Raw genomic sequence first — 14083 nt, forward strand, 5'->3', positions numbered from 1 at the left:
AAGCCCTGAAACCTTTACCTAATGAGGGATATACTTGAAAGGGTTTTGGATTCATCCTTGTGTTTTCTGGGTCAGCGTTTACTAGCTACTAGTGAAGTATTCTTTACTGTGTCATATTCTTATTTCTCTACTTTGTCATTAATGAGTCACGATTCATATTTTTAGATGAATAATTTATATATATGCTATATACATATTTATTATAATACATATTTACATGTTAAGCAATGTTAATTAATGAGAAAAATCGTATTAAATGTGTTTTAGATCGCTTAATTCATATCCGTCTCGTAAATGCGCAATATTAAAGAATTGGAAGCCATTAAGTCAACATGAGATCCTCTGGGCTACAAGATAATAATAGAAACTTGGGTAGGGCTACAGAAACATTTATTTCGGTGAGAAATGCCAGTAGGTCAAACGATATCGATATGAAAAAAGAAATCAACTATTTCACAATAATATTTTGTGTTTAACTTTATGTTGAACTTAAAATTTCTATAATTTTTAAATGCAACCCTTTATGGAAGTTGAATAAATGATAATAAAACAAAAAAAATAAGTGAAATAAAAATATGAATCTGCTACCAACCCATAACTGTCCAACGCTACAACTTCTTGTTCCCTCTACTGAGTAATTTGATCTGAAAGTTCTTAAAAATATGTGTCGTTCAAAATAATACCTATTTAAATATCAGCTAATTATTATTATATTGTAAAATAAGACCAATTAATTATTTATGACCAATATATAAGAAGTAGTACTTTATTTAATATTTAAAAATATTTAATCCTTCATGTTATTGTTATTCTAATCCAAATATTGTTGTTGTTTATTTTTGAATAACCCAATATATATATATATGTTATAAGGTGGAAGAGCCTAGCTGTGGTCAAGTTACTACAGTTCGCATATGATCTGGCTCGACCGAGGAAGTACCACACTCTCACTGAAGATGAGATGGCCTTAAAGTAGTCTTTAACGGCTGCGTTTCGTCTTATGAGTGAGAGAGCCGGTTGCCCCTTCCCTTTTCCCACCCTTTAATATCCCTTTTCCACAATCAAGGCCGACAACCCATCCGCTACACCCCTTATGTTACAGACGTCCAAGGGCGATGGTGACTATTTTCCATCAAGTAGGCCATCTGCTCGTTTGTTGCCGTTGACGTAAATAATAATAATAATATAAATAAAATGAATTTAATATCTTACAAAAGGAACAATAAACATTTTGAAATTTGGATTTAGCAACAGGAAAAATAATATATCAATTTTGATAAACTTCGTCTTAATTATTGCAGTTTTAATTTACGAAGGAGCTGATTTTCATTTTTGGTTTTACTTGTTTGTATGAAAATAAATCTCTCTGTGGGTGTTTCTGAACAATGAAAATAGTGTTATAATCAATTATTTAAAAAAAAAACCTATAAATGAAGTGATTATGTCAGTCTTAAATTAAGTAACTCTCAATAACATACGGAGGACTGCACAGAAGAACCTTGCTACTTGTAATTCACGAAGCCATACAAATTTATATAAGTAAGTGGATGCTTATAGGTCTTTTGATATTTTCATATATCCCAACTATATCCGTACAAACATTCGAGATTAGTTGTTCATTGGAAAGTAGTTAAAAATTTAAAAACGAATTAAGAACGATTACTCCCTAAATGCTAACTATTAGAATAAAACACAATATGTTGTCTAAAAATTTATCATATAATTAACGTTTAAAAATATCGAAACATAGTCCACAATATAAGATAATATTAAAATAGATATAAAAGATGTTGATAAGTTATTAAGTATTATATGAATTTCCGGTATTTAAAGGTTTTTTTTTTGTATAAAGGTTAATTATATCTTAGCATAATTATTATTATCAAAATATTTTCTTAATATTAAGTACTGGTTATCTTGTATTTCTGTCTTTGTCTTCTAATTTTATATATGCTATACGAAAAATATATATCTGTAATATATTACAATCACTATCATCATCATCCACAGCCTATCGGAGCCTGCTGAGCAAAGGTTTCTTCTCACATGGAGAAGGTTAGAGCATTAATCGTCACCCTTGCTCAAGGCGGATTGGCGATTTCAAACATATAATTTGAAATTATAAAGTCCAGGTTTCCTCAAGATGTTTTCCTTCACCGCCTGTCAGTGGTGTCTAAATTCTTTTAGAAAAAACATATGACTCGGAAAAGGTCTTATTGGTACTTGCCAGGTTTCGAACCCGCGCCCTCACGTATGAGTGGTTGGCCTTTAGCCTCCAGGCCAACACGACTTATATATTACAATGCGTGACGAAAAATATCAAGACTACATGTGTTCAAAAAAATTGCTCATTTTCAGGCATTCAAATGATGCAAAGAACAATCGCAACGTATCATCCCTTTTTATTATAATTAGTAAAATGTTTACTGTTAGTAACTTTTCCGTAGAATTAACATTTGTAACGTACAATAGATCTAATCTATGTTTCTCTCTTATTGAATGGATGTTAAATTTTGCCTGTTATTGTTATGATAAGGACAAACAATGAAAAAACGTTAATTTGTTGAAAATTATTGATATTTAGATTCCTATAGATATCAATTATAAAAGGAACGCCTTCTATGGATTTACAGAAATGTAGTCGTACAATAAATTTTTAGAAATTTTGCCATTTAAGTAAACATTTGTTATGAAAAATTAGAGAATATTTTGACCATGTCGGAGCAATTTTCAGGATTTACGTAGAGATAAATATATATAATTTTGAAATGGAAAAAATAATTGAAACAATGAAAATTAAAAAATAAACATTACTTTTTTTGTTAATAGGAAATTAATAAATAATTATGTCATAGTTTTCAAGTCAGTGCTAATACAATAACTAGCTGTCAGTTAATGTGATATCGAAGATTTTCGCATGTACACATTTAAACTAAAAAACTCGTTTTGTTATTTGAGATGAAAGGCGAGACACCTTCATCTCGTCAGCCCGTGTTCACGGTCGCTGTAAAGTAATCGAAACGTCAGGAGCATGTAGATATAAAACAATAAACAAACAATAGCCGAACAACTTAATTTCAACAATTTTAGGTGTAAGTTAGATATTTTCGATCTTCCAAAAACCTAAAGCTACTAGTATTGGTTTCAATGAATATATTTTCTGTGATCTGTGTTGGTTTTTGTTTTACTAACAAATTCTGTGATTTCTTATAATTTGATACTTTTATAAATATTAATAAAAATTCAAATTAGATAAGAACATAATCATAATAAAATGTTTAAAGTATTTTTTTTTATGTAGCATATTTTTTTCCTTCGATATTTTTCTTTTTTTATTTCAACATTTTATGTGTTGACTACATTTATTATGATAATAGATGTCTAATTTGGATACAGTTTTCTTTATAATTTGTTTCCATTGACTAGTTTTTTATAGTGCGTACATTATTTTGTTTGTTTTAAAAAATATTTTAGATTTCATTAAGTTTACAAGTGAAGACTACATTTTATGTTGCTGTTGGTAATCTAGATGACAGCACAGGTGTTCTTGATCTGGATTTCGGTGACCAGGATTCGGTTTAGATCGAATAAGTCAGCCTTGAGCATAAGCGTAAAATAGTCAACCTCCCTCATTTTATATGATACACTGGGAGCGTGTGGGTAATAACTGAATTATAATTTAATTTCTGTATTCTCTTTTTATCAGCTGACATTCAAGGGGCTTCCGTATTATTTTCGAACTCCTTCTTGCATCACGACGAAGAAATATGCTTTATGCTTAAAAGATTTATAACAGATGACTGTGTCTGTGTTTCCTGGCATATACAATTTAGTAGCTTCATGGTAAGAGTCAACATGTTCTTAAAAAGGTAGTATATGAAAAATCTGAAAAGGCAATAAATCGTATTAATGGCATTACGTCAATTTCTATCAGGTACGATGATAGTCGCAGATTATCCAATTTATATTAATATGTTTTAAACAATCAAACAAAACTTCTGAGAAACTCAGAATCAATAAAAAGTTTTAAACAATTAATTATTAGAGTGTAGTTAACTTGGAAAGATAATTTTCTTAGACTTTTGATGTTTACTATTCGTTTCATCTATGAATAATATTAGTTTTTCCTTAGTTTTCAACATAATTCAAAAAAATTAATAGGTCATTATTTAGTTGTTTGGATTAATAACAATTTTTATGTTTGAGTATGACATTTATATATAGAAAAAGTGTGATATGGACAAATTACATATTTTTAAAAATGAATTTTTGGAATAGGCGACATTCAGCTGAAATTTTTATAGATTTTTTTTTTAATATAGTGAAGGAGTAGCGTCTATTTCCAGAGCTTACTTAATATACTATACATTAGACGTTGTTTTAATGCTAGGAAAAAAAATTGTAAGAGAAATTGGTTTCCCTTAATTTAAATTCAATTTTAAATAGTTTGTAGTAAAGTGGTTTAAGTTTTAGAAAGATAACTTGTAATTGACCTTGAAAATAATACAATTGAAAATTTATTGAAGAAAACGAATTTTTACCTTTATATTATCGATATTTTTTTTACCTTTGATGTTGACAAGAATACTTTATTTAATATCGAATCTATCTCACAAAGGATTTTAGAATCAAAACTTTAATAGGTTAGATTTAAAAACTATTATGAAACAAATATGGTCCATATTTGCTTAATGTTTAAGGTAGTTTATTCACCTTATTAGGAATATAAATGTATCTAAGAATTTCGCATACTACTCCTTATGACTTTATATAGTTCATTTAAAAACTGACTTAAAATGTTTTTTTTATTGATAAGTCTATATTATTTATTAAGATGTAATTTGACGAATTGAACTTGAATTAAAGTTACTCTGTATGTATTCGTAAAACCCTACTTTGAAGTTTTCCTGTCCTTGAAGGTTGAATACTGTCTTGTTGGGCATAAATAAATTAAATGAAACTAGTATTTTTCGGATTTACTACGCGGATTTTATTTTTTAAAAACTAAACGTCGGGATTATGTAGTTTTTAAAAAATAAAATCCGCGTAGTAAATCCGAAAAATACTAGTTTCATTTAAATGAATACTCGCGAAAATCTTAGATCTCATTATAAATAAATTAAATTTGAATATTTCTATTCTAGGGTGGATAGTTTGGGAAAGTGTGAGGTTTAGTTTATAATTGTTATGTTTATGTACATGACGCTACATAAAACAGGCTCTTGCAAAGCGGACTCAACTTGATGATGAGTTTGTATAAAATCCTTCGGAATCACATCCGCTTGAGCTCTGGTGTCCGAAATTACTGTCACGACAACTTTTTACCGATTGGCAATATTATCTTTCCTAGCCTGGGATAATTGCTTAGCCTTCTAGGTATTTTCCAAACATAGATCAACCAAGAGTATACAAGACTTCTTGCGGAGGCATATGTAATTTAACCACAAGCCACTGACGCAATAAAGTCATGACTTTATTTTTTTAAATATCTTTTTTTATAACAACTTCATTTTGACTAAAGTCTTTTATAGGTCTGTTATCTGTTAGGCATGCAGTATATTTTATATCAATATAATGGAAATCGTGGACTACATATAAAGATAATAATATATCACCAGCGACATAACGCTAGTAATCTTAAACTGTGATAATGTGTATGAGCAAATCGATTAAAATATTGATTCTGATATGAGACAATAGAAGCACATATGACAAATTAATCTTTTAGACAGGAAATTGTATTTAAATAACGAAATGATGTCATCTCGTGCATACCTTAGCGATTAGTTCCAATAAATCGATAAGAGAAATTAATGTTTTTTTAAAATGTATTCTTAAGATCGAGGAAATAACTGCAATTTTTTGTGTCTTTGTGTTGAGTTATAAACATTAAGAACTGAATATGTTACTATTTAATTTTATATTCTGACTTCTAACTTTTTAAATTGATTATCATTAAATCTGGTCTCTTAATTCTGATCCTAGAAGTAATTAGCTGCTTTTATACTAATGGAGGCTGTAGTCGATATAAATTATCTTGGAAATGCTTCCGCGAACTACGAGCATAAAAAAATGGCGCCACCGGCTAAATATGTGACCCTCATTTCGAGATGTAATACAACTTTCTAATGCAGATTACGATTTGAAATGCATTACATTTCTTTTTTTCATATAACAAAATAATAAATGTATATTTTTATATATATCCAACGTCTTAACGGGATTTTCCTCGCTGATTTTCCCGAGAGCTTCTGATAAAAAATATACCTTAATATTCAATGAATAAAGCACAATGTAAAGTTTCAAACACACATTAAGGTTATTAGAACAAATGTACAGAATGAAGTATGACTGTTTCTGATTTTATAGCCCACTTAATATACTTGATCTTAAGTAAGTTCAAATAAAAATCTATATAAAACCTATTTATTCGCAACCTTGATAATTCGTAGGGAGTATCACAATAAAATATGAAACGTTCTTATCAAGCGTTAAACTTATTCTATTATATGAGTCCCTTGTAACTTCATCGATGAGTCATTGCGATGAGAATTTTCCCTTCACATAAAACAGAAAAAGATAACAGGTATACAACATTTTTATTTTTTTTTTCTATTTTTTTATTAAATTATATACAACCGATCCTAACTACATTCCTTTCTTAGTTTTTAATATATTTTTCAACACTAATAATTTAAATGACTCACCTGTCCAACAGATAAGGACATATTCACACTTGTATATTGACACATTGTTATTAGTTAAATAAAAAAATCATAACTTATTATGAATAACCATTATGACAGCGTATGTAGAAAACCAAAACAAAAGTAATATTTTAATATTTCAGTATTATAATTTTCTTTAATACAATTTAATAACATATATAATATATTAATTGAGTATATGCATAATAAAATTGCAATGCAACTGTAACATGATTTAAGTATACATTAAGTATGTAGCGACTATGATCATCTTTATTGGGGAAGGCTGTGCTCACGCGCAGCGCCCGCGCCACCGCGTAATATTTATACGGCCATATTCAATCGTACCTTAGTCGAGCGCTGGTTGAGGTCGTGTGTACACAAGATGAAGTCGCTTCTACTTATTTATATAATGTGCGTTGCGTTGTTAATAGAAGCTAGATCTATCGTTTCAAACAATCTATCCGATTCAAAGAGACTATACAGTGACACGAATGAGTATAGAATAGCTTCAAGTGAACCTTTAGTGAGAACTAAACGTAATCTCATAAAGAGTGGCAAATGTGCTATTAATTTCAAACCTGTGCCAAATTTACCGTTTTTACTTTGTGTGCCCTGTTCCCAGTAAGTAAGCATTAAGTAAGTGTGATGTCCCATTTTGTGTTTTTTATACGCTTGGCCGCAACAAATTTTTTTTTTTTTTTTTTAATTCGATAAAGGTATCGTGAGATTTACCAAATCAATAATTGAGGAAAATTTTTTGTTTTGATTTAATTATCAATATTGTGTACATATCGTAACCAGTTTTGAAGATTCTAATCTCAATTTTTTTAAATATAATTTTAAAAACCTGGTTTATTACTAATCAGTTGCATTCTATATATATTGGTAGAATATATATACTTTTTAATTTATATTTTAATATAGGCAAATATACAATAAACGATAAGAATAGAGAAAAATATGTGTCGCAATAATATATTTTGAATTTAGAATAACAATACATACTTAACTCCCAGAGATCAGGATTTCCCGCAATTTCACAATTCCGCTAATTTTTCTTTACACCTTAACGTGTTCAACAAACCGCAATGTCATATTAATGCATACAAAAAAAATGTGTTTAGTTCGTTAATTTATAAGAAAAACCAGAAATATTTGAACGAACCGGGTATTTATTACGAGGAAATAAAGTTGAGGTCTCCGTCGTGATCTTCAAATTAGGTAATATTTTAAAAACCAACATAAGTATCATAACATATAAACATTTTATATCGCTTAAACTCTTTGTCTTATTATTTTTAAGAGGACCACTCTAGATTTAATTCTTTAGCTAATGAATAAACACTGAATTGAAGTTTTGTACACAGTTCATTGCGTCTTTGAAATACAATTACATTATATGTGTTTAAAGCAGATGTACAATTTAAGTAAAACAATCAAATTATCAATGGCAATATCATGGAAGCGTTACACAATATCGTGTCGCTGACTTTATTTCTCTCTTCTTAGCGTATACGACTAAAAAATCACTCCTTTTAAGGTTCTGATTAAAATAACAATCGCATCTGGTTAACAAATTCATACTTCCTTATGACAAATAAACATTAGAATAACAAAAAGCGGCAATTAATCACATCTTTGTAAGCCATTTATTAGTATAGATTATTTTATATTATTAAGACATATAAAAGGTTTAAATTTCGTATATATTTTGAGTACATTTTGTTATACGCGGATTAATTACACGTTTTCCTTTAACGGTTAACTATATAAAATACAGGAGCACCTTACATGCGGTCGGTAAGCAAATCAATGAGTCACTCGTCCTTAATCAAATATCTCACGACTTTCTCCATCTTATGTCTGACCGTATTACTGTATTACAAATATATTAATAAAAGTATTCAAGTTTGTTTTTATTGCTCTTATAGACTGTTTGAGACATACTTTTTACTTTATAAGGAATTGACTATGTTTTTTTTTAGTTTCTTGTTAATTAATGGATATTATTCCTACAGTATCCGTGTAAAATATTATGTTTTATAATATGTAAATTAATATACAAGATTAGTACAATACCTGTTTGAGTTATATAACACAATACGCTACCGTTAACTCATCAGCTGTGATGTCTGAGTCACAGTAGTTCACACTTTATCTTAAGTTAGTTTATATGCTGCGATCTTAATACAATAATTGTCTCCATATGATTGGTATTGATTAAAAAAGGTTTTTTATATTAGAAGTATTTTTATTTACTCGTGATTTTCTTTGTACTGATCATATTGAATTTACTTTTAGATAATTAAATTTAATTAAATTGCTTGTGATATTAATTATTATTATAATATTTCAGTTGATTTTTTATCCCTTATATAATAAGTAAGTTATTTATATTATCATAGATTATTTATGTCATTAAATTTCTCTTTAGCAAGTAATATGTATCCATTAAAAAATTCATTAAATTGAAATTAAAAAAAGGTCCAATAAATGTGCAGATATTTTTTTCGTTTATTATTGTAATGTTAAAAAAAACCAGTCCTTTATTGGTCGTGCTTGACATTTAATAGATGGTTCTGAGAAACATGTCTTCAATTTTAATTACGAGTAATTTTCATAATAATTAAATCAAAAATAAAGGGGTCTATAAAAAATGGATGCTATTATATATGTTGTGTACCCACGTCCATTATATCGAGACCGTACCTATTATGTTTTGCCATAAGTTACTTTTTGTGATTAAAATAGTGTAAAAAGATTGAAAGCCTCGGTATTCTCAATTTTATTTATTAGTCAGTCTTTAAATTAAATTAATTTAGAAGCTGCCAAATAATTATTTTTTTTAAATTAATTACTGCCTTTAGAAATTGTATTTAAATGCATTAATAAAATATATATGTACGCATGACAATATAAGTGTTACCCTACCCTACATTTCTCAAAAAAATGTATATATTAGAAGCATTAATATATATGTGTAATTCTTCATTTAACTTTTTCAATAAACCACATTTTAAACACCGTTTATAAAACAATTATTTAATGTTAAAATCCCAATGAAAGATTTTCAATACATACGTGGTTATTTCAATTAAGGTGAATCACATTTGATTTTGCTTTAGTGTTATGACTAACTGGTATATGTAAGACTGTTCGCGTTTACCTTATACTAATATTATATTGAAATTAAATTGATAGTTACTATGCGACACTACGTGACCTTATGAAGTCTATTAAAAAATAATCTCACATAGCTTTGGTCTTGCTAATGCTTACAAATGATTTGAAAATATCAAAAGTGGTTGTGTTCAGTTCGGTTAACTTTGTTTTTGAACTATTAACAAAAAGACGATACGTCTGATGGTAACTGGTGTCCATCACCCCTTGCAGCACCAATGTATATGACGAGTTATTATGGGATTGGACTGAAACGAAAAGAGATGGCTTCCAGCACTGTCATATGAGTATACCATAGGATCTGCTTCAATAGTTATTTCACTATGATGTCGTATGAAAAACTATTACCGTCTTGTAATAAAGGACATAGATCCTGGACTCTACTTGTTAAGTAGAATTTTGTATCATTCAGTAATAAACATAAAATTTCTTTCCACCAAGTATCATTGTTATTACTATAGGTATTCATCAAAACTATTTCTTGAGACGTATCCAATTTTCTATACAATTATGTTATAATATGTTTCCATTACGTCAAAAGTCACAATAAACGTATGTACAAGTGTTTTAAAGTAACGGGTGTGGACAATCATACAGTATGTTTGACTTGCAATATTCATCGTTCAATCGGGACGGTTCATTTCAGTTTCTCGTGTCCTTTAATAAATGTCACTGTCAAGGAAAAAATTTTTACAATCACCTTTGAGCGTCGCCATATTAAAGTAATTGAGAAATACGATAACATACAGAGTTTTTAAAAAATAATGTTTTTTGCTTATTAAATTTTTGCTTTGTTGCGAATGTATTCTTTAGACCTAGAAGTACAATCATTGATCTGATTCTTAAAAAACGCAAACCAAATATAGGTACCTTAATTAAAATAAAATAAAATAATGCTAATTTTTTAAGACTCTTTTTTCTCGTGCAATAATATTAATTTAATATAGCATTAACTAACTTGAATAAATACAGATCACGTAATTTTATTAGAAAACGATTACCACAGAATTAAAAAAAATATATATATCTTAAGACACTGTAAACGACGGTCTAAGTACAGCCTTAACTATGAACTTATAAATTATTAGACGAGCATATGCGGCTGTTGACATGGGAAAATGCAAACAATATTACTGCACCAATTAAAGCAATTACAACAAATTTTATGAAAACTGTTTTTGATTTCAGTTAGCATTTATTCTAATTGCTATTTTTTTTTGTAAGCAAATATAAACACTATTACTTGCTACACAAGGTTCATTTAACATCCACCGCACACTTAATCTTTTACGCTTTTCAAATATATAGATAAGTAAGATAATAGCAATAGCCATTATATTTAAATTAAATGAAGATTCAATAGAAAACCGTTTACAATAAAAAATAATTAATGAAGAATTATATATACATAATTTTTTTTTTTATTTAAGAATGATAAACAGTAATACGGAAGCAAATGAATTCCTTCACACCTCGAGACCGATTATGAAAGATTTAATTATAACTATGAGGCATTGTAAATTATGTTTTTTGCAACTCCATTGACGTATAACTTGCGATATACTTTATCATAACACAAACACCATAACAACCGCTCAAAATCATTAAACAAATGTTTGCAGTTTGATAAAAGAAACGTTAATTAAGATGCAAATATTTTGCGTGAGAGGAAAGCAAAGGCCGGTTTTAAAAGGTCGATTGGTGTATTCTATTTTATTATATATTATATGACTTGATAATTCGTATTTATGACTTGTGCAATATTTTTATTTAATCCTTAATTAGAGTTCAAGATATCTGATTATTTTTGCCAAAAAGTCGTGTTAGGACATCTGAGATAAGGGATTGAAAATTCGTTTAAAAATATATACGATATTGAAAAGTATAAAAAAAGGGGATATGTTTCTTGGATTCGATTGTCTGGTGGCAAATGTACACTCATAATCATATTCACTCATAGTCTGGTTTAAAAAGATACTTTGAAAAAGCTGAATATATTCCACGTTTTTTATTATACAGTTTTCTCAAAGTCGAAGCTATTTTCGTAAAATAGTTTTCAAACCTGTCTATTTATTTTGGAAGTCTAAAATAAGCAGCAAATTTAATATAAAAAGTTTACATTATATAATGGTATCCGTATTTTTTATAACAAATATATTTTTCTATGTGTTAATATGTCATATTTGTTATTCTAGAAGGTCAAACAAGGTTCTTATGTATCTTAGTCATCATTACTCATGGTCGATGCGTTTGACCAGTTTTAGTAAGTTAAATAACAGTGCGATGACCCATTGAGAAAGTTAAAGAAATGTATACAATTATTCATATTAATTTATTGTTAAAAATTTATATCAGGCTTTTAAATTACGTAGAAGAATGGAAATTCTTCTAGTATTTTTTTTTTATAGGACTGGTTATACTTAATAAAGTGTAGACGTTGTTGTGCATATTAGAATAAAGTATGGTTGGGTTATGATCATGTATGTGTCTACTAGACGGTTTGTTTGTGAAAGTATTAGTTGACAGACCATTGTATTCAGTACGAAGAAGATAATATGAGACTATAACTATACATGTGAGAAAATTATAAACCGTCAACTTGTGCCTCCTTACCACAAGTTTGAATATAAAGCAACACACGGAGTCATCATTTTTTTATTAAATCTACGTTGATACTATCATGTACAAAGTCATTTCTATCTATATTTCACATGCTTATATTTCTAACGCACGAATATATATATGAAGCGTATAAGAATATTTTATCAAACAATTACTTCGTATGTTCTCTGCACAGAAGGTTCTTCGTTTATGGCCATGGCTCTAATTTTCTTTCATATTTTTTCAGATACACAACGAATCGAGGAAGAAGATGCTGACATTAGGATCAAAAGTTTCTATAAAACAAGAGAATAAAAGACTACGCCAGCGATTGACGATTGGCATTTTGTTACAATATTATATAAACTAATATATTATATAATATTTTCGTAACATAGAGGGTTTCGCCTACTTAATACGTTACATACTATCTTGTATATGGATTACGAGATTATACTTTTAAGAAATCTTCTAGAATCAGATTAAAATTCATAATTTTTCATTCTCAACAGCTTTTTTATTGTTAAAAAGGCAACAAATTTTGCATTTCCATTTGATGTCTTAATAAGTTATAATATGTTATAAATGAAATTGACTTATTTCATAAAATAGATTTAACAAAAAATGATCGTGCTATACCCGTTTCATTGCCATTTTTTTGTGCCATAAACATTATGGTTTACAACGAGAAATCCATAAATATTGCGAATGAACAAGGCGCTATTAATCTACTCTTATTCAGAAGCTCTACTGTACTTCAAATATTTTCTTATTTATTTTATTTTGTACAATAAACGTGTGATTCAAGATTCATTCTCAAATATGCTCATACTTTTGTTGGAGACAGTATTTTTGAAACGAAAACCTCCTTTTCAATATATGCAAAGTATGTGAAGGTACATACGTATAATTTAAAACTTTGATGTTGTTTGTTAAACGGCTCAAGACTTAGTAATGACCATTGAAATGTTCTGACTTATTCTCCAGACGTGCCATATGTGTCTTAGTTGAAACTAAACTTGCTATGTGAAGTTTTTGCAAACATTTACTCTAAATATTGAAATTCCACTTTATAGCACCTTTGGAAAGGCAAAATGCAATTGAAAAATCTATTCCACATTCCTAACTGTTATTTTAACTATCTGTAAATTATTTGATACGAAATCGTAATTCATAGATATTAAGTAAAGAATAAAATTAGATAAATGTTTAATTTATAAATAAATTTAACTTATTTTCAAAAACACCTGTCTATCGTTTGGAACTTGAATCACACTTAGATATAAAAAGCATTTGACCATTGACATTTGTTAGAGTAGTATTTTTGTGTGTGTGTGTGTGTGTGTGTCTGTGTGTGTTTGTTTGAGTATGAAAAAAAACAATTGTGTAATAGAACAAATTGGCATCTTTTTAATATTTATTTGACAAAAAAATATTATATTTTTTTTATAATTTTCATATTTAAAATTATTTGACACTTTATGTATCAACTTATTAGATTCAATATGTATAATGAGAATGTATTTATTATATTTTTTTACAATAATATATTACCTCCAACGTATTACTTTGTGTTATCATTTCCTTATCTT

At 28.2% G+C, this 14083-nt stretch overlaps 1 long non-coding RNA gene across 1 annotated transcript; it reads left to right on the top strand.

Annotated features, from left to right (window-relative positions):
• Positions 1–7000: 7000 nt before the first annotated feature.
• On the top strand, positions 7001–14055 carry LOC133320218 (uncharacterized). Its single transcript, XR_009753656.1, has 2 exons — positions 7001–7346; positions 12739–14055. It is a non-coding gene; the product is annotated as an uncharacterized LOC133320218 (long non-coding RNA).
• The last annotated feature ends 28 nt before the right edge of the window (positions 14056–14083 follow it).

This window comes from Danaus plexippus (assembly GCF_018135715.1).
Source record: "Danaus plexippus chromosome 13 unlocalized genomic scaffold, MEX_DaPlex mxdp_15, whole genome shotgun sequence".
Taxonomy (NCBI): Eukaryota; Metazoa; Arthropoda; class Insecta; order Lepidoptera; family Nymphalidae; genus Danaus; species Danaus plexippus.